A 19,858-nucleotide genomic window follows, 5' to 3' on the forward strand; every position below is an offset into this window, starting at 1 on the left:
TAAGCTCTTCAAGCAAACCACAACATGACCACCCCAATAACATGTTTCTTCTACCTCCCACCTTGACCTGACACTCATCCCACATATATTAGCTGAGTGACTCTAATGTGCCCAGGAAGTTCTTGTCCTTACTCCTGAAACCCTTTCAAAGCACAGTTTATATACTACCTGCCCCAAGAATCTCCCAGTAGCCCTTAACATGCACATATACATAGAAGTCTTCATTCTCTGCCTTGGTACCACCTAGTTGTTCTCAAACTTATTCCCCTCACATTGTTTCTGAGATCAAGGACTTCTGTTTCTTACTTAGAGCTATGCCTCCCACAATACCTGGGATGAAGGCAAAGCTCAGTCAATGGTCTTCACAGTGAACTGAAACAGAATCTGCCTGTTTCAGGCCAGTCAGGGCTCCTATGTGGCCTCAAGCTCCCTACATCCAAATGACCTCTTACTGTTCTTCCAAGATTGGATTTGAGCCCAGTCTGAATCAAATGACCTCTTATCATTCTTCCAAAATTAGGCTTTCCTCTTTAATTACACCTTATCTAGCCACACTCAATGTGGATTCTAATTACATAATTACTTCAAGCCTTGGGACTTTGAAAAAAAATAGGAGTGCCTGATTATATAGGTAAACACACCAAATATGGACATTTACAGATACCATATAATATTTTTCAGTTAGTAATACAGTACTGTGTCCCAAAAAATATTGCCTTGGGAAGAATCTAAATAAATCACATTCAGATAAAAATCCACTGGGTAGGAGTAGACCAAGGAAAACTTTGTAGAGAACTCTGAAGATGGTCTTAGAAAAAGTCAATCTCTTCTGTAATGAAGAGAGTGACCTGTGTGATTTTGGCATGTTAGATTTTTAAAGCACTATGAGACCTGATCCTTCCTAAGTAAAATAGTCACCCTCTTCTGAATTCCAAGTAATCTCTGTACTATATCTTTCCTGGGTATATTAGCACAATTCTCCTTTTCCCTACTAGAGTAGGTTCATCCCACTCAGTTTCATCACCCAGCTGTCATTCTCAATTCTCAAACCCTCATACCACAGCAGAGGGCCTTCCTCCTACATTTTTACTCCAGCCTTGTTAAAGTGGTTCCTTCATCTAATACACAAAGGCCTCTTTGCCACCATGCCTTTGCATGTGCTGGTGGCCCCTTCATCAGGAATGCCCTCCTACTGCAGTTCCAGTCTCCTCCTATGTGTCCCTATGCCACTCTTTTTCTAATACAGTGATCATCCCATACTGTGGACTAAAAACCTTTTCATATAAGATGAAAGGCACATGTAACAAAAGGACATCCTGAAAGTTGTCTGAGTTTAGGGTAGGACTTCACCTAGTTGCCTATCCAGAATCATTTTCTAATTGCTGCAAGACTTAACCACACGTATTCACCCAGCTCAGAAAAGTATAAAAGCTATGATAAGAGCTACCATGTTGAGTTTTAATTCTCATGGAGAGCATGAGAGTTAACTCTTGCAAGGAGAGCAGGAAATGTTTTTTTCTCTTCTCCATTTGTCTCCACTTTGATCCTATTATACTAAAGTAAATCTTTGCTAAATTCTTTTTTTGTGTGTATATTCTTTTTTTTAATTTTAATTTTTATTTTTTATGAACATACTGTACAGAGGGGTTACAATTACATGGGCAAGATAATGAGTACATTTCTTTTTTTTTTTTTGGGGGGGGGTCCAGTCGTGGGGCCTGAACTCTGGGCCTGGGCGCTGTCCCTCAGCTCTTCAGCTCAAGGCTAGCGCTCTACCACTTGAGCCACAGCGCCACTTCCGGCTTTTTTCTTTCTGCTTATGTGGTGCTGAGGAAACGAACCCAGGGCCTCAGGCATACAAGGCAAGCGCTCTACCACTGAGCCACCTTCCCAACCCAATGAGTACATTTCTTATCAAGCATTGCAGCCTCCTCCTTTGTTTACCCTTCACATCCCTTCCCAGCCTCCCCCCACCCCCATCTTTGCTAAATTCTAAAAAAAAAAAATTTCATTTGCCTACCTCTCCCTCAGAACAATAGTCACCAAAACTTTAATTGTACGTTCCTATTAGTAAAAGGGTTATTGAACATATTGAACAGGATAGCAAGGGCTTTTTACTCCCTCTATATTCCTAGAATCTAGTGTCAAACGCAAAATTTAACAAATGAATAAATCTAGGCACCTGCTAGAATGTAGTGGTGATGGGAATCAGCTCTAGGCATTCATGGTTTATCCTACAGACTAGTGGGGCAGGCAGGCAGACCAACAAAACAAAGCACCTGAGACAAACGCTGTGGAGAACAGTCTGCCTTGAACCACTGCATCGTAGGAGTCCTCACACAGAAGGGCTTAACTTGGTCTGGATGATCAGAGGAGGTTTCTCTAAGCTCATGATGCTGCAGGTGAGAGCTAAAGATGAACAGAGCTAAGAGAAAGAATTAAAGAGTACACAAGGCTAAGGATCCTTCACAGGTAAAATCCTAAGGCTGGATGGAAAATGGCAATCAATAGGGAATCACAGAGGCCAATAAAACAAAATGAACCAACATAAAGAATGGTGGGGTCTTCTCTATACTCTCTTCATTAATCAAAACAAATCACTCATACTACAAGTTTCTGAAGGGTAGCTCAGCCCTACAACCACCTATCCTCTCAGCCAAGCACAGCAGGTAAAGTCTCCAGACCCAGCCACCCCTCCCAAGACTCCCATTCCAGCCCTGCTCAGGAGCCTAAGACCCTCAAGAAGACCTCTTTATTAATTTTTTTATTAAATTAAAAAAATGTTAAGCATGAAGGTTGCCATAGACACCACCAATCCAAGGCTTCTAGGCAGTTTAATTTTTTAAACAGAGTGTTAAATAGTTTACATCTCTTAACAGAATTCTCTCTTCCTGGCTTATGTTTAAAAGGAATATACCCTATACTCCAGAAATTAAGGATCCATTCAAAATATATGCCAGTCTTTAGGACATCCACAGAGGTCTTCACTCTGCCATCAAGGGCATTGTGGGGATTTCCTGGCTGCAGTATGCATATTTCTTGATGGAGCCACTAGGAAATCCAGAACCACAGGCCACAAAACCCCTTCTCTGCCAGAGCTGAGGAAGGGAAAGTTATTCACAATGATGCTTCAGGTGAGTATTTAAATAGCTCAGGACTTTAATAATTAAAGATAAAACCAAGAGCATGGACTATAAAGCAAGCTGGTATTCACGGGGCCTCCTGCAGCAGCTGTCTTGAAAAGAAGGCTCCATATCTTCTATCAGTATACAGGCATGACTAATATTTCCCAGTTCCCAGGGGGCCTCGCCCCCTCACACCTGCCAGTGTTGGCTTACTCATGTCTACCATACCCAACCAAGCAAATACAAAACAGTCCAGAAAGGCTTAAAAGTGCCTTGGCCAAGGTTTCCAGGCCTAGCAACTTGATTTTCAACAACCACTACCAGACCATGTCAAGGCCTAGGCTCTCCCAGATTCCTCCAGCTTCTCTAACTGTCCCTGTTGGGATTTTTTTTTTTCTCCAGGGCCTCTATTCAGTTGGCTCTACTTAAAAGTAGTTCCTACTCTGGCCTTGGCCACTTCACCCAGATCCTCACTGGCCAGACCACAGGGGCATAGATCTCCCGGTTCCAGTTCCTACCTTTCTTACCTCATCCCTGGCTTCAAGAACCTGAAAATCCCCTGTCAGAGGCTGCCGTACACACTGTCTAAAAAGCAAGGCCAAGCACAGGAGAGTCCGCAGTGCCTATGCTGCAGCAACCTTGGAAAGATTCCCCAACATCAATGCATCAGAAAAACCTTCCCATTTCCCTCGTCTATTCATTATAAACAACTCTAACCCCAGATCAATGTACTGTATGCTTGCAGGAGAGAGGCACTCAACACTGGCGAGGCACCCAACACTGGCTCAGCATGACTAAAGACAAACTTGAAGTGGAGAACAACCTGAAAATGAATCATCTATTTACACATCAACCATATAAATTGCTCATGTGCACAGCTGCCAGCTTCCACTAAGGCAATAAGAGAAACTAGATTTCGCAAGGCATGTCCTAGTGGCCTTTCCTACCAGGAAACCAAGCTCAAAGGTCAGCCTATGGGCTGATGTCAATAATCAATGCATAAAGTATTATATAAATGAATAATGAGCTTTTGCATTGACCTACAGGCAAAAGGGCAATTCCAGGAGCTACCAAGAACTAATTCCTGTTGCCACTGTTCTCTATAAGCCAAAACCCTACAATAGAAAGTAAAGACTCAAGTTGGAATGGATTGACAGAGGTGGTTACAGGTTAACTTTCCAGCATTCAATATTCCTGCACTAGGGCAGAACCTGTATTCCTGTGCTGCACTGAGAATCCAGTTGCCAGGAATAGTCTCCTCTCTGGTCTGTCCTGGATCAGCCATTTCTAGATGTCTGGTCCTGTGTGGGTACCCTAGAGTACCCTCATCACCTGCACTTCCCTAAACTAAATAGAGCCTTCCTACTTCATCACTTGAAACACACTGCTGACTTCCTAATACAAAAGATGTAAGTCCTGCTCTCTCTGTGTTAATGAAGAAACAAATTTTGAGAAGGCAGGGACCTATACCAATGCCCTTACCTATTTGTGCTTAATGAATAAAATGAGACTTGTAACTGCTAGTAAAACATTTTTTATTATTTTAGATTTGTGAGAGACTTACTACTAGTTAGCTCAGAGTGGCCTGGAATTTGCAGTCCTCCTGTTTCTGCCTCTGGATCTGGAATTACAGGCGTGTACTAGCACACATGGCTCTTAAAGTAGTCCTTACACAAAAGTTCCATATGTAAGCAGAGCTCCCTGTCAAGTTCACATCTTCCCATTTCTGAGGTCAACATCATATCTTTCTTTCTCCTCATCCAGCACAAACACCAAGGCACTCCTAGAACATTGTGCTACTGTCAAGATAGAACAACAGTAGGAATGACATCATGGAAAGACCAAGCCCTAACTGCTAACTAGATGACCCAACTTCTGCCTCTGTCTTCTTAACTCCTGGTATATCCCTCTGTTCCACATGAGTGATAGTAAATGTCTGTGACCCCATACCTTCCAGAAGATATATAGTTGGGGAAGGGGTGTTTAAGGACAGGAAAATGAGTCAGCTTAGGAAGAGACAAACCAGGAAGAAAGGATTGATCATAGTACCAATGACCAATATAGGTACACAGATGATTTTGTGAATATGATGGCATTTACACATCAGCTCACATAACCAAAGCAGCCTCTGCCTTAGAAGTATTCAGTTTTGTTCCTCTCCAGGTGGCCATCCAACTCTACAAACACAACATCACCTGCCAATATTCTTTTTCTACTTTATAGTCTCCTGGTAGAAAATGCCTCCTTGGATCTACCAATAACTTTTGTCCCTATTTCATTTTTAATCACAGTGACCAGCATTTACTGAGTGATTGCTTAATGCTGGGCACCATTCTAAGACTTGAATTTTTGGATCATTAACCCACATTTTGCATTTCACAGGGGAAGCAACTAAAGCATAGAGCTCTAATACTCAAGTAGGATATAGGGAAGCAGTACTGTGGCTCAAGTGATAGAGTGCTCACCTTGAACTGAAGAGCTCAGGGGCAGTGCCGAGGCCCAGAGTTCAAGCCCCATGACTGATAAAAAAACAAAACAAAACAACAACAACAACAAAAGTAGGATGTAGGAAGTAACAGCATTAGGATTTGAACCAGGCAGGCTCAGAGCAGAAACCACACACCCTGTCACTATACACCCCCATATCACTCCAAGAAGAGGGGAGATCTATCCCCTGCTTAATTATCTAACCATGTAACCAAGCAAATGGCTCTTCTGTGGAACAAGGCTAAATGCAGGGACAGATGTGTGGTGTAGAATCCAGTCGTAGTTGTGTAGTCTAGCTTGCCTGACAGAACTACCCAAAATGAGGGAAATATTCCAGATCTGTGCTGTCCACAGGGCAGTAACTGAGGACACAGACATTCAGCATTTAAAATATGGCACATGTCACTGAAAACTCAAATTTAGTAATGTATCCCACTTAAATTAACTTAAATAGCCACATGTAGTCACTGGCTACCACAATGGGAAGCTTGGCTCTAGACCCTGGAGGGCAGGAAGACAGTAGATTCCATTTCTCTTTGTTTACCATATATTCCTAGAGCCTAGCCTAGACTATGGCTAATGGCTGGTGCTCAATAACTAATTGCTAAGCAAATCAAAAGCAGAGCACTTTCAGATGCTCCAACAGTGCTTCTTCTCCCACATAGGCATTGATTCTCTAGCCTCTCTGGCAGGTGGGCACAAAGCCATGGCTTAACAAGGAGCTCCAGGTCTCCCCATGGGCCTGCTCACCATAGAAAGGTCTCTTACTGGCCTAAATCTAGCCTCTTAACTTCCATTTAGTAGCTCTGGCACATATGCTGAGAGGTTTGGGGAAATCAAACTAAGGAATAAAAATCAGTGAAGTGTTATTAAACACTTTAAAGGCAGCATTTTATCTGTGATTCATTTTCACAGGTAAAATCAATCGAATCTTAATTTGTAACAGTATAAGACCTATTAAACAAGTGCCTGACTATGACTTGTTTGGGGAAAACAACTCTTTAGGGTCAGGGTTGCAATCTTGAACTGTTACCTCCAATGACCTTTGTACCAATATACCTGAACCTCAGGTCTCTATGAATGGCAAAGAAAGTGTGCAACATTTAGGCCTTATTCTCTGAGCAATCTCTTGAGTTTCATGTGTGCTCCTTTGTGGAAAAATCCAACAATTTATTATATACTTGTTATATACTGAGGATCATGGGAGACTTTGTAGGTATAAATTAACTATGAGGCAGTCCTTATAGTAAGTCTAGTATAGAAAAACTAAGAGAAAAAGCAAGAGATCAAATATGCAGAAAGCTTACTCTGTACAAGAAACTGAACCAAACTCAGGAGAAAGAAATATAAACCATTGACTGGCTACCTTAGAAGTGACTCCTAGGAGGATCCTAATACTGAGCTCTACACACAGCAGCAATGACTCAATGCAAAAAGCTGAATCACACCTTGACCAACACTTCATTTTAAGGCTAAGGAAACAGACCTGGACAGATTTGAGGAACTTCTCCAAGTGAACCATATAGTTAGTGATAGGGCTGGATATAGCCTGTGGGCCTCATCACTCCTGAACCCAACCATCTATGATGCGGTCTGCCAGGGATTCTCCTATACCACAAAGGGAAACAAGGCAGGATCTGCTGCCTGTGATTGTGTATATCTCAAAATAAACAATGGAATTTAAGAGTGTATGCGTTTCATGTTACAACATGTATTCCACAATTTAGCAAAGATCTCAGCAGAGTGGTAAAGTATACATCTAGCATGTCTATGGTCCCTGGGTTCATTTCCAACACCACATTTCTTTTTAAATTTCTTGAGTATATAGCCTATATATCAGGCATAACTTCAAGGCCTCAGATAGAAAGTTAAAAACACTTCTGATCAAATTAGAGGGCTGAATACTGTGTTTATCTCTCCTCTCTCCTAGGAACATCAAAAAAAGAAAGCAAGGGAGAGTGGAGGTATGGCTTAGATGGAAGAGCACCAAGTCAACAAGTCTAACAAGGGCAAGGCCCTGAGTTCAAACTCCAGCCCTGGCTAAATAAATAAATAAAAATTGTTTCTTAATTGAAAGGAGACAACAGTCCCTGCAATATGTCAACAGAACTCTGGGAGACAGAGCTGGCCTCCTCACCAAGATGACAGGTTCCTGACTTGTCAGCTCTGTTAAGTGCTAGCTGGAAAAAGAAATACTAAACAAATGGCTAGCCCGTGGAGGACGCAGAGAAGGCTCAGAACCTAGAGGTGTTAAGGACTCCAAGTACAGAAGCAGGATAGGCCTAAAAAAGAGTTAAGCCTGTTTTCTGAAAGTCAAGGCAAGGAACAATCAAATCTAAGTTTCCTTCTGCAATCTGTCCATCTTGAAGTCCCTCCCCCAGCCAGCATAAAGTGGAGGTCCATACCAGACTACTTTCAGCAGAACCTCAGGTCAGACAACCTTAAGGATGCAGGGAGGAAGGGAGGCAAACAAAAGAACTGAGTAAAACTGCAGAGCAGGCAGGTCACCAGCAGTTTCCTTTCCCCTATAGCTGTTACACACTCCATCCACCCCCAGGCAATCCTACCTCCACACCCACCCTCTGGCCCTCCCTTCCCTTCCCCCCCCACCCCCCACACAAAATTTTCTCTAGAAAAACCTCCAGGAAAAGTGCCAAAGATGTACTGATATCTAGGTTTCTCCAGTGTTAAGAGGGAGAGAAGGTGATCTTTACTGAATGACCATACAAGGAAATTAACAATCTCCTTCCATGTATGTCCTAATCAGCATTTGTGTTCAGCCTTAAAATATAAAAGAACAGACTAGGATATCACTAGTGGGAAATACAGTAACCAAAATAAGAAAAAAAGAGGACAGGGCTAGGCCTGTGGCTTAGTGATAGAGTGCTTGCCTAGCATGCCTGAAGCCCTAGGTTAGCCTCAGTACCACATACACAGAAAAAGCAAGAAGTGGCATTGTGGCTCAAGTGGTAGAGTGCTAGCCTTGAGAAAAAGTAGCTCAGGGGCAGTGCCCAGGCCCAGAGTCCAAGCTCCAGGACTGGCAAAGAAAAAGAAAAAAAAAAAAAAGAGGACAATGAAGCAAACAAGAAAAACTCAAAAAATGAAAAAGCATATCAAGCATGTTTGTACATGCCTATAATCCCAACATACTGGAGAGATAAGACAGGACAATGGAGAGCTTAAAGTTAGGCTGGGGTATATAACATCTCAAAAACAAATGAGGGAGGAGAGGGACAGAGAGAGAGAGAAAGAGGGAAGAGAAGAAAAGAAACAAAAGAAAAAGAGAGAAAGAAAAAGAAAGAGAGCAAGCAAGCAAGCAGGTGAGCAAGCAAGCAGGTGAGTAAGCAAGCAGGTGAGCAGGCAAGAAAGAGCAAGAGAAAAAGAGAGCAAGAGAGGAAGGAAGGGAGGAAGAAGGAAGGAAGGGAGGGAGGGAGGGAGGGAAAGGGCATTCATGTTCAAAGAATTAGGGAGTTCTTACAAAATGTACATATATACATGTTTCATGTAAAAACAAGAGAGCAGAAGTTAAGAAATTGAAAAGGGTAGAAGATAAAGCTAAAGTACACCCAAAAAAATAAATATAAAGGAATATTGGAGATAAAAAGATATCAAAATTATAAATTCAATCCAAGAGGTCTAAAAAATGGAGAAATTTAAACTATTAAATAGTCACATGTAAGATAATTTCCCAAACCTGAAGGGAGTCTTTAGATCAAGAGGGCATATTAAAGACCAGACCAACAATGTTTCAAAGCAAAGGAAACCGGGTGACATTGATCAAGATGCACATACTTATAAGTTGACTTAATGAAATGAAACTTCTTTGTACAACTAGCTAAAGATAAAAATAACAAATGTGATTACAAAAAAAAAGCAAAGGGGGCTGAGAAGGTGGCTCAGTGGTAGAGTGCTTGCCTTGCATGCATTAGGCCCTGGATTTGATTCCTCAGCACCACATAAGCAGAAAAAGCCCAAAGTGGCACTGTGGATCAAGTGGTAGAGCGCTAGCCTTGAGCTGAAAAGCTGAGGGACAGCTCCTAGGCCCAAAGTTGAGGACCCATGACCGCCAAAAAAAAAAAAGCAAAGGAATTACAAACATAGAAAACAAGAGGTGTTCCTAAAATCTTTCATGAGAAAACAAGCTATCCATAAATGACCATAAATTAGAACAGCATCCAAATTTTGGGCATGAATACTGAAATCTGAGGACAATGAGTAATGCCTTCAAGACTATAAGGAAAAATGGCTTTCAACCCAAAAGTCCTTATTCCCCAACCACCACTCAAGCATGAGGGTAGACTAAGCCCATTTCTGGTGTGTAAGACCTTCTCCCAGAAACTCATAAAGGAATAAACCAAAATCAAGGAAACAGAGGATACAACTCAGGGCAAGGTGAGGGAATTCCCAACATAAGCCATACCACCCAAAGAGGCAAAAGCAGGAGAAGGCCTCCTTACAGACTTCTCTAAGAGAAGAAATGTAAAATATAAACAAACACATGTTATAAAATAAGATATTTTAAAATGCTATCATAAGGGCTGGAAATGTAGCTCAATGGTAGAGTGTTTTCCTAGCATTCATGAGGCCCTGGGTTCTGTTCTTCAGTATTACATAAACAGAAAAAGCCAGAAGTGGCACTGTGGCTCAAGTAGTAGAGCACTAGCTTTGAGCAAAAAAAGCTCAGGGGCAGTGCCCAGGCCCTGAGTTCAAGCTCCATGACTGGTAAATAAATAAATAAATAAATAAGCAAGCTATCAGACTTTGAGAATTAATAAAAATTATAAAAAAGCCATTAATTCAAAAATTATATGAGAAAGGAAATATCATTATAATATTACTCAGCCATAAACACTATTTATATGATCAAAATAATGCAAGTATCATATAACTAAAAATTGAGATATAGCCATATTAAAAGGAAGTATAAGGAGAAGGTAGTTTGCAGGCAATTTGTAAATATGTTAGCAATATCAGGAAGAACAGCTAGAAGGTTTGGAAGTATACAGATGGAATTAAGGTTGCTAATCAACAGATCTTAAAATAGGAAGACTATCTTAAATTATCTAGGTGGCCCAATATAATCACATGGTCCTAAACGTAGAAGAGGGAAGAAGAGAGCTAGATAGAAATGAACTAGTCAAGTGCTGATGGCTCATGCCTGTAATCCTACTACTCAGGAAGCTGAGCTCTGAGGATCAAGGTTCAAAGCCCAGGCAAGAAAGTCCCCATAAGACTCTTATTTCCAATTAACCACGAGAAACTGGAAGTGGCACTGTGGCTCAAGTGGTAGAGTACTAGCCTTGAGCTGAAGAGCGCAAGAACAGCACTAAAGTCCAGAGTGCAAGCCCCAAGAATGACCAAAAAAAAAAAAAAAAAAACTATGGAAAGCCAGAGTTAAGAAGCCAGGGGAGGACTCCACCCACACTGCTGGCTCTGAAAATGGAAGACTGTGAGCCAAGGATGAAAGCAGCCTCTAAAAGATAGAATGAACGAGGAAAACAGGCTCTTCCTAGAAGCAAACACAGTTACCCTGCTAAAACCTTTATTTTAGTCCAGTGAGACCCTTTTCTAACTCTTAAACCCAAAACTTGCTGTAAACCACTGAGTTGTGGGACTTTGTTCCTCAGCAAGAGAAAATTGCATTCAATGACTGAATTGGGGAAAAAGGGTCACCAAGAAGGAGAGGAGTGACATGACCTCTGTATTAGTCTTTCTCATAGGTTGACTTAAAACTGGATATATGGCTGGGCGCCAGTGGCTCACGCCTGTAATCCTAGCTACTCAGGAGGCTGAGATCTGAGGATCATGGTTCAAAGCCAGCCCAGGCAGGAAAGGTCAGACTCTTATCTCCAATAAACCACTCAGAAAACCAGAAGTGGTGCAGTGGCTCAAGTGGTAGAGTACTAGCCTTGAGATGAAGAGCTGAGGGACAGTGTTCAGGCCCAGAGTTCAAGCCCCAAGACTGAAAAAAAAAAAAAAAAAAACCTGGATATATGTAGGTAGATATAAAACGCTGACGCAATTAAAATTTAGTTTAAAATAAGATGAAACACAGATATTTCCCTCTCCTCTCCAATCGCACCTGTGAGGGAGGAAACAGACAAGAGAACCAGCAAGAACAGAGACAGATAGTGAGCGTTTTTCAGATGCCAGGGAGCCAGGAGGAGGGGGAAGGGAGGTGTTCCCTTTGATGAAGGAAAGAGAAAGAGAAGAACCTGGTGTTTAGTACTTTGGCAGACAGCAAGTATGGCTGGAGGAGTCTCACTACTACCATCCCTGCAGGTCTGAGGCCTGCCCCTCTCCTTGCTTCTCCAAACTGGAGAAGGGCCCAAGAGAAACACAGCATTTTACTGGACAATCAGCTGTAATTCAACAGTAAAACGATGAATGGTTTTATATTAAAACCAGCACAGATACGTTACAGAGCTAAATATAAAACCTGTAGATTTTTCATATAAAAGCTGGAAACTGCCAGGTGGCTCAAGCCTATAATCCCAACTAGTTGGGAGGCACAGATCAGGGATCACTGTTAGAAGCTAGTCCAGGCATAAAAGTTTGTAAGACTCCACCTCAACCAATCACTGGCACAGTGGCATAAGTCTGTTATCCCACCTATAGAGGAAGCACAATGGCTGGGGGCAGTAACACACATCTGTCATTTCCAGTGCATTGGGAAAAACAGGTAGGTAGGCCAGTTCCAGCATAAAGTGAGATACTACCATGAAAATAACCAAAGTAAAAAGAGACTGGAGTGTGGCTCAAGTGGTAGAGTGCCTGCCTAGCAACCACAAGACCCTGACATCAACCCCCAATAACACACACACACACACTGGAGACTTCAAGACACACACACACACACACACACACACACACACACACACACACACACACACACACATATACACACAGGAGACTTCAAGGTACCATTTTTTGTTGTTTGGCAGCCAGTGCTGGAGACTGAATTCAGGGCTCACTCACACCTCCAGATCTTTTGTTTTTTACTTTTTAAGATAGGGTCTTCTGTCTGCCCAAACTAACAACCCTCCTATCTCTGTTTCCCAAGTATCTGTGATTATAGGTATGTGCCATCACACCTGACTTTAAGATGCTTTCTTACCAGCAAGGCCCACTTTAAATATTGACCACTGAGCATCAAGACTCAATCCTTCTCTATAATTAATCTGAGACATAAGGAAATTATGAAGCTATGCATCATACCTCAAGCAAAGCTTCTAGAACTGTTGGTGGATGCCTACCTCCCTAAAGTGGGTACAGGTCCTACCCAACATTCTGAAAGATGACAAGCATCTCATTGTTTTCCACAGAGGTCTGGGTCCTACTACAGACTGTTGGGTTAGCATAGCCTGGGGAAACAGAGTAAACCAGCAATAGTAAATCTGTCCTGTATGTACTCTCCTGGCTATATCCTGTCAGCTTCACCCCTCAAAACATTACCAGAATGACAAGAGCCCCACCTCCACCATCTGCACCCCCACCCTTACAGTATATGCCTGGTTAGAGAACACAATAAAGACAAACTTTCCATGGAAGGAAGTCAAGAAACAGGACACATCTCTTGGGAGAGGGTGTCCCTTGTGTTCACAATACAAGGGTGGTAACCTTTTCTGTTATAGCTGTTTTTTGTTTTTTAAAACAATAACCACATGACAGAGACCTGGTAATTTTTTTTTCTATAAAGAGCCACTGCTGACCACAGAAGAGAAGGGGGAAAAAATCAATAGAAGGCCACACAGAAGTAAAAAGCAACTTAATTGGATTTGTTTTTTGTTTTGTGTGTAAAACACATACACATTCAAAAAGACTAAACTCAACTGGTTTAATTAAGAACAGAGAACATGAAATTTTAATGACACAATAAACGTATTAAAGCAGACTACAAAGCTTTATTATTTAGAGTTACAAAAAAAAAAGATGAAGGAGGAAGGCAAGAAGAAAGATACAACAGGAGAAATAAAGAAAAGGATGGCATAGCAAGATACAGGGCTACACGGCATGACTAACCATGCCCAGAAAGTCAGAACCACTAAAAGGCCACAGATATTTCCTAGGACCTGAAGAGCTAGCCAAGAAAATTATACTGTTCATGGCTAGCTACTGGCTTGGGCCATAGACTTCAAAGTATTACCATCTTTTATCCTTGCCTTTGCATGGTTAATGCTCTGGTTAACCACTGTTCACAGCTCTTTAATTGCTCACTGAAACTTTTTGAGGCTTAGAGAAGGTCACAGGCCAGCAGTTCCCCCAGATGAGCTATGCTTTAGTAATTCAGTCATCTCCAAGTTTCTCCTCTAAAAAGGGAGCACATAAAATGCTCTCATAATGTGTTTAATAAAAGTCAGAGGACAAAACACTGCTTGAATTTAAAAAATCCATGGAAATCTTTTCTTTAGGTTTGCATTAAAAAAATAAACTGGGACTCAGCAGAATTGGGCCCTACTTCATCATCACCACCAGCACAGCACACCTGACTTCCCACGTGTTCAAGTCCTGTATGCCCTATTGTAGCTATGGGCCTTGCCTGGCCCTGAACCAAGCAGCCTCTACACACTACACTCTGTAGTCTGATGGAAAACAGGAAGATTCTCCCAAAGAGATTCCAAATCAGCACAGAGAACTCTCAATCCACCATCACCCACCATACTTGGTGTGCTCCATATTTTATTCCAAGAGCATAGAAATGTTCTGCTCTTTGCCGGGCATTGGTGGCTCATGTCTGTAATCCTAGCAACTATGGAAGCTGAGATCTGAGGACAGCAATTCAAAGCCAGCCTAGACAGGAAAGTCTATGAGATTCTTGTCTCCAATTAACCACCAGAAAACTGAAAGTGGTGCTTTGGCTCAAAGTGGTAGAGCACTAGCCTTGAGCAAAAGATCTCAGGGATAATGCCTAGACCCTGACTTCAAGCCCCACAACTGACCAAAAGAAGAAGAAGAAGAAGAAGAAGAAGAAGAAGGAGAAGGAGAAGGAGAAGGAGAAGGAGAAGGAGAAGGAGAAGGAGAAGGAGAAGGAGAAGGAGAAGGAGAAGGAGAAGGAGAAGGAGAAGGAGAAGGAGAAGGAGAAGGAGAAGGAGAAGGAGGAGAAGGAGAAGGAGAAGGAGAAGGAGGAGAAGGAGAAGGAGAAGGAGAAGGAGAAGAGGAGGAGGAGAGGAGGAGGAGGAGGAGGAGGAGGGGGGAGGGGGAGGAGGGGGGAGGGGGAGGGGGAGGGGGAGGGGGAGGAAGAGGAGGAGGAGGAGGAGGAGGAGGAGGAGGAGGAGGAGGAGGAGGAGGAGGAGGAGGAGAAGAAGAAGAAGAAGAAGAAGAAGAAGAAGAAGAAGAAGAAGAAGAAGAAGAAGAAGAAGAAGAAGAAGAAGAAGAAGAAGAAGAAGAAGAAGAAATGTCTGCTCTTTTGAAGATAACAGAGTCTCCCTTTCAAGCTCCATCCCTTTCTCCTCTCCTACTTGGTTCTAGGTTATTTTCCCCTTCCCCATGGGACTTGTCTCAAACCTCCTACTTTCTCTTTTCTCTAAAGATTAGAGTTCTGGAATCTCCAGCCTTCCCTTCCTCTGCTCCCTATATCTTTCTCACTTTTCTCCTCCCCATACGGGATTCCTCTCTGAGGAAAAGAGTGCTTAAGAAACATATCCAGAACACAGAGTCTATCCTTCAGAGTTGCTTCCCTTGCTCTGCATCTGCTGGCTGTGTGACCTCAGGCAAACGGCCAACCCTCTCAATGCCTCAAATTCTTCAGTGACAGGAACTCTATCAGTCAATCACAGAGGTCTCCTGTGATCTTAACATTGAAACATTCACCTGTATGATCATAAATAATACAGTAAGTGACACATATACTGGAAACAAATGAATTATAGAAACTGCCTTTCCTCAGCAACCTGTCATTCCACCTTCACATCCCAACCAATGGCTCTGAAGTCTGTGCCTCTCTGGGCCATCCAAGTTCTGAATTATTTACATACAGTCAAACCAACATATCAAACTAATCAAAGAAAAGGTAGCTCTGAATCTAACAGCAGACTAAATTCTAGAATGCTTCTTCTATGCCATTGTTTAATACTGTGAATTTAAGATTACGTTAGCAAACAGGAAATAATGTAAAAATGCCATCACAACTTATGAATCAATGTATTTGTGAATCTAGTAGGAAGAATACTGTAGGGAACCCTAGAAAAACATCTGTGCTTTATGACAATGACACAGGCTCACAGAGAGGAAGCCACCTAGCCCAAGGCACAGAGAAAGCTGGTGGTCAAGACCCAAACCAGCTGATGGGCCTCTGGTCCAGAGCTCTTCCACCCACATTTTTGAAAAAGGCAGGTTAATTAAGTCCTAAATTACCAGTGAGTGCCGTCTACAGCAAGTCAGCTTCAATGTCCAGGTAAGGCCCAAAGCTAAGTTGGGATGACCAAGTGATTACAAACACTGTAAATGCTTCTCTTTTTTTCCCCTAGGCCTTGACCTTTCTCTGCAAATAAAACCCACATTATTCCAGGTACTAGTGGCTCACATCTATAATCCTAGCTACTCAGGAGTCTGAGATCTGAGGATCTGATTTCACAGACAGTACGGGCAGGAAAGTCTACAAGACACTTAACTCTAATTAATTAGTAAAAAGCTGGAAGAAGAGCTGTGACTCAAATGGTAGAGCACCAGCCTTGAGCAGAAAAGGAAAGCATGAGGTCCTGAGTTCAAGCCCAAGTATTGGCATGCACACAAACACACACACACACACACACACACACACACACACACACACACACACACACACACAAACACACCACCATTCAGCTGTTTTGAACTTGGTTTTGGAGAGGGGAAATAACTAAGTAAAGAAGTATCTTCTCATCCTTTCCCATAATTCTATCCCCCCTCCCCACCAATGTCTCAATCACCTAGAAAGTTTACAGAAACTCTCTAACTACAACAAATGAAAGCAGGTAAGAAGAGGGAAAGGGGAAAGAGGAAAAGGTGTTGTATGTATGCAATACCACAATGACCTCCCATCTCTTCATTCCACAGGGTAGAAAGCACTTCATCTCAGCTGCTAATTCCCAACAGGGAGTCACCAGAGCCAGGTGTCATAGGTCCTTCAACTGAGAAATGTGCTTTCTCTGCAATCCAAGGAGATCTAATCCTTTCCTAACCATCTACTCTAGAAGTGCTCAGGACACAGGTGCCAGCAAGGCCAATCCTTCCCTCCTTTCCCTTTAAGCTATGAGGGAGACCTCAGGGCTGGGTTATTTCAGACAGCATAAGGAGGATGGGGGAGAAAATTGCTGGCAGCATCTTCCTTCTCTACCCCTCCCCCTTCACAGCCAACATATTCATATCTTACTCCATAGACAGCAATCCACCTCATCTAATTCCCTAATGGCTGAAGCTATGGAGTCTCCCAATGTCCAACGTGTGTTTTCTGCTCTTCCACACTGCTCTTCCCTCCGTTGCCCCTCCCCATTTTTAACCCACCCTTCATCACCACCAAGCTACCTTTCCAATTAAAAAAAAAATCAATGAATCTAAATAGAGGGGCTCCAAAAACATAGGAAGAATGGAGACAAGCATGCCGGCCTTCACTTAAGAAAAGATAAAGGGCACCCAAGTGAGAGGTGGATAGGGAGATGTAGCCAGAGGCCTGGCATGCCAGGTAGGTTCCATGATGTCGCTAAATGAACTGACAGTGAAATCAATTCGAGCAATTTCAGGAGGTCGGCCTTATGACACCGGGAGAATCCCAGCGCTCAGTGTTTTAAATTAAAAAAAAAAAAATCCAAAGGCTCAGCCAGAACGTGCTGGGGAAACCCGGGGACTGTATAAAAACGAGCCTGGCTCCGAGAAATTCCTTGTGCTTTTTTTATGTAGCCATGGAATGGCTTAATAGATTCTGTCTATCCCAAGAAAGCACGCAGGGATGAATGTCAAAGCCATCTTACGACAGCGGAGGCCGGGGATGCCAAATCTGAGGGCACGTTCCTCCATGAAAGAAACAGACTGATTCGAAGCCTCTTCTCCCCTCTACCTGGAACGTGCCACCGCCACGTCGGAAAGCAGCAGCCAGGCAGGAGCCGGGGATGCCCGGGGAATTGGGAAGAAGGAGTTGCTTTCCATCGCTCTCGGGGGCGAGCCGCCTGGCAGAGATGCTGTCAGCCCCTCCGGGAAGACGAAGGAGGCCGGGCGGGACGGGCAGGCACGGGGCTCCCGGACACACACGCGCGCACACAGCCGGAGATGCGCGGGCGCGGGCGGGTCTGCGCCAGCCCCGGCTGCCCCGGCGCCCCCCGCCGCCGCCGCCCGGGGCTCGGGGCGATGCCGAGCAAGGAGCACACCTGGGAGGCTCCATCCGGCCGCGCGCCCCGCTTTCTCCTCGGGCGGCGGCAGAGGAGTCCCCCCCCCCCGCTATCTTCACTTCCCGGCACCAAACCCACCCGAGCTCGGGTCTCCTCCGCCCGCCCAGACTGCAGGCAGCCCGGAGCGCGCAGACAAGCTCGGCGGGCAGAGGCCCGGGCCGCACTGCGCCCCGCCCCGCCCCACCTCCGCCCCCCTAAAATAAATAAAAGGACACAGGGAACCCCCCCCCCGCCGCCCCTCCACATCCTGAGGAACTTTCCTTACAGGACTTGGGGCTCCACCGAGCAGACAAGGAGGGACGCTTCGGTCCCGGGGAGCCCCGGCTGTCGCCGTGACCACGAGGAGATGCTCCTGGGGAAGGAGGGGTCCCCCAAGTCCTTCCAACAGCTGGCCCTTTAAAAGCACCACCTCGGAGCGTGGAACAAAGGCGCCGCGGCGGGGGGGGGGGGCGGCTGGGTGCACCCCGAGAGCGTCGCCGCGACGCGGACGACCGCGGCCCCCCGCGGGCGGACAGGCGGGAGGGCGGCTCGGGCTTACCTCACGAGTTCCCGGCGGGCCGGCAGGCGGGCTCCGCGCGTCCTGCCCCGCTTGCACTACACGCTGCCGTCGGCCCCGCTCTGTTTTTCTGGGACTAGGCGCTGACTTCACCGACACTCCGTGGCCGGCCAATGGGCTGCGGCGACCGGCCCCTCATTAGCATACCTCTGGAACCGTCCACTCTGGCAGCGCCCAAGGGGCGTGGCCTGTCCGGCCGTGACAGGAAGGGACGTGTGCTCCAATGGGAGGCGAGGAAGCGCCCGCCACCCCGCCCGCCGCTTTGTGAGCCCCGCGCGGGCCCGCGGATCTCCGCTGATAACGCGCGCGCTCGCACCCGGTAACCCTTTCTGTCCTGGGCATCCACGCCAAAGACCTGGCCGGCCTCGGGCCCTTCTGGTCCTCCTGAAGGGTCGCCACAAAGGGAGCTTGAAAGAAACCTTAGACACAAAGTGACAGCAATGTGTCTTGACTGCATATGGGTTATTTAACCCTTGCGCTCCAATTTGCACCATCTACAGAATGGTCCCATAGTTGGGATTTTGTAGGATGTAGTGAAAATTAATTAAGGCTAGTTTAGATGACTGCCTGGCCATCGTGCTGTGTAAACGTGCTACTATAGTTATTGGGCTCTATACCAGGGTGTTTAATATTTCCGATTTATTTGATCATTAAAAAAAAAATACCCTAACTTTCAACTGGAAAAACTGAGGTGTGTTTGAATGGCTTGCCATGAAATACAAACCAGGGCTTGCACTCAGGTCCTGAGGGTTTGGGGGGGGGGTTGGTTTGTTTGGGTTTTTTGTTGTTGGTTTTTTTTTTTCCTCTGTGCAACCCCATGTATTCAGGGTTCAGCAAATGTGGATAATGCTCTTGCCCTTAGGAAGCTTCTGTTTCAGTGGGAAAGAGGGACAAATAAGCAATTATGAGCGCCTGCAATACGAAAAGTAGAGCAAGTGAAGTGCAAATGAAAGGAAAGGCACTGTTTTATCGTTCCCCTGACCTTCTCCAGTCCCCTTCAGAATTACCAAACAAGAAACAGGGAGGGGAGCCAGATTACAGAACCAGCAAATAACTGATCTGGAACTTGCTTCCTTCACACTCAGCTTCCCACATCCTCAGAATATCCTCAAGGTAACCCGTAGCCCTTCAGACTGAGCACAACTGATCCTCTTCCTTTGTCCTTGTTGAGACCCTTCACCGAGAGCCATGTTCCCGGTTAACAGTCTGCATGACACAGTAAGAATGGGGCATGATGACTGCACGGGCTGATGGGAAACCCATTACACAAGTTCTTAGATGTCAGGAAACAATGACAAGCCTTTGCTGGGCACCCACTGTCATCTATCTAT

General features: G+C 44.5%; 1 protein-coding gene across 29 annotated transcripts in view; it reads right to left on the minus strand.

Moving 5' to 3' along the window:
* Positions 1 to 18,617, minus strand: part of LOC138836115 (sorbin and SH3 domain-containing protein 1) — a 238,505-nt gene extending 219,888 nt beyond the window's left edge. For 14 of the 29 annotated variants that reach the window (XM_070034616.1, XM_070034612.1, XM_070034619.1 and 11 more), the window contains exon 1: positions 18,510 to 18,617. The gene's annotated coding sequence lies outside the window, so the exon portion shown is untranslated. The remainder of the gene's footprint in view (positions 1 to 18,509) is intronic. The other 15 variants (XM_070034622.1, XM_070034631.1, XM_070034621.1 and 12 more) reach the window with 2 other exon arrangements.
* Positions 18,618 to 19,858: the final 1,241 nt, after the last annotated feature.

This window comes from Dipodomys merriami, unplaced genomic scaffold (assembly GCF_024711535.1).
Source record: "Dipodomys merriami isolate MVZ:Mamm:240054 unplaced genomic scaffold, mDipMer1.0.p SCAF_249, whole genome shotgun sequence".
Taxonomy (NCBI): domain Eukaryota; kingdom Metazoa; phylum Chordata; class Mammalia; order Rodentia; family Heteromyidae; genus Dipodomys; species Dipodomys merriami.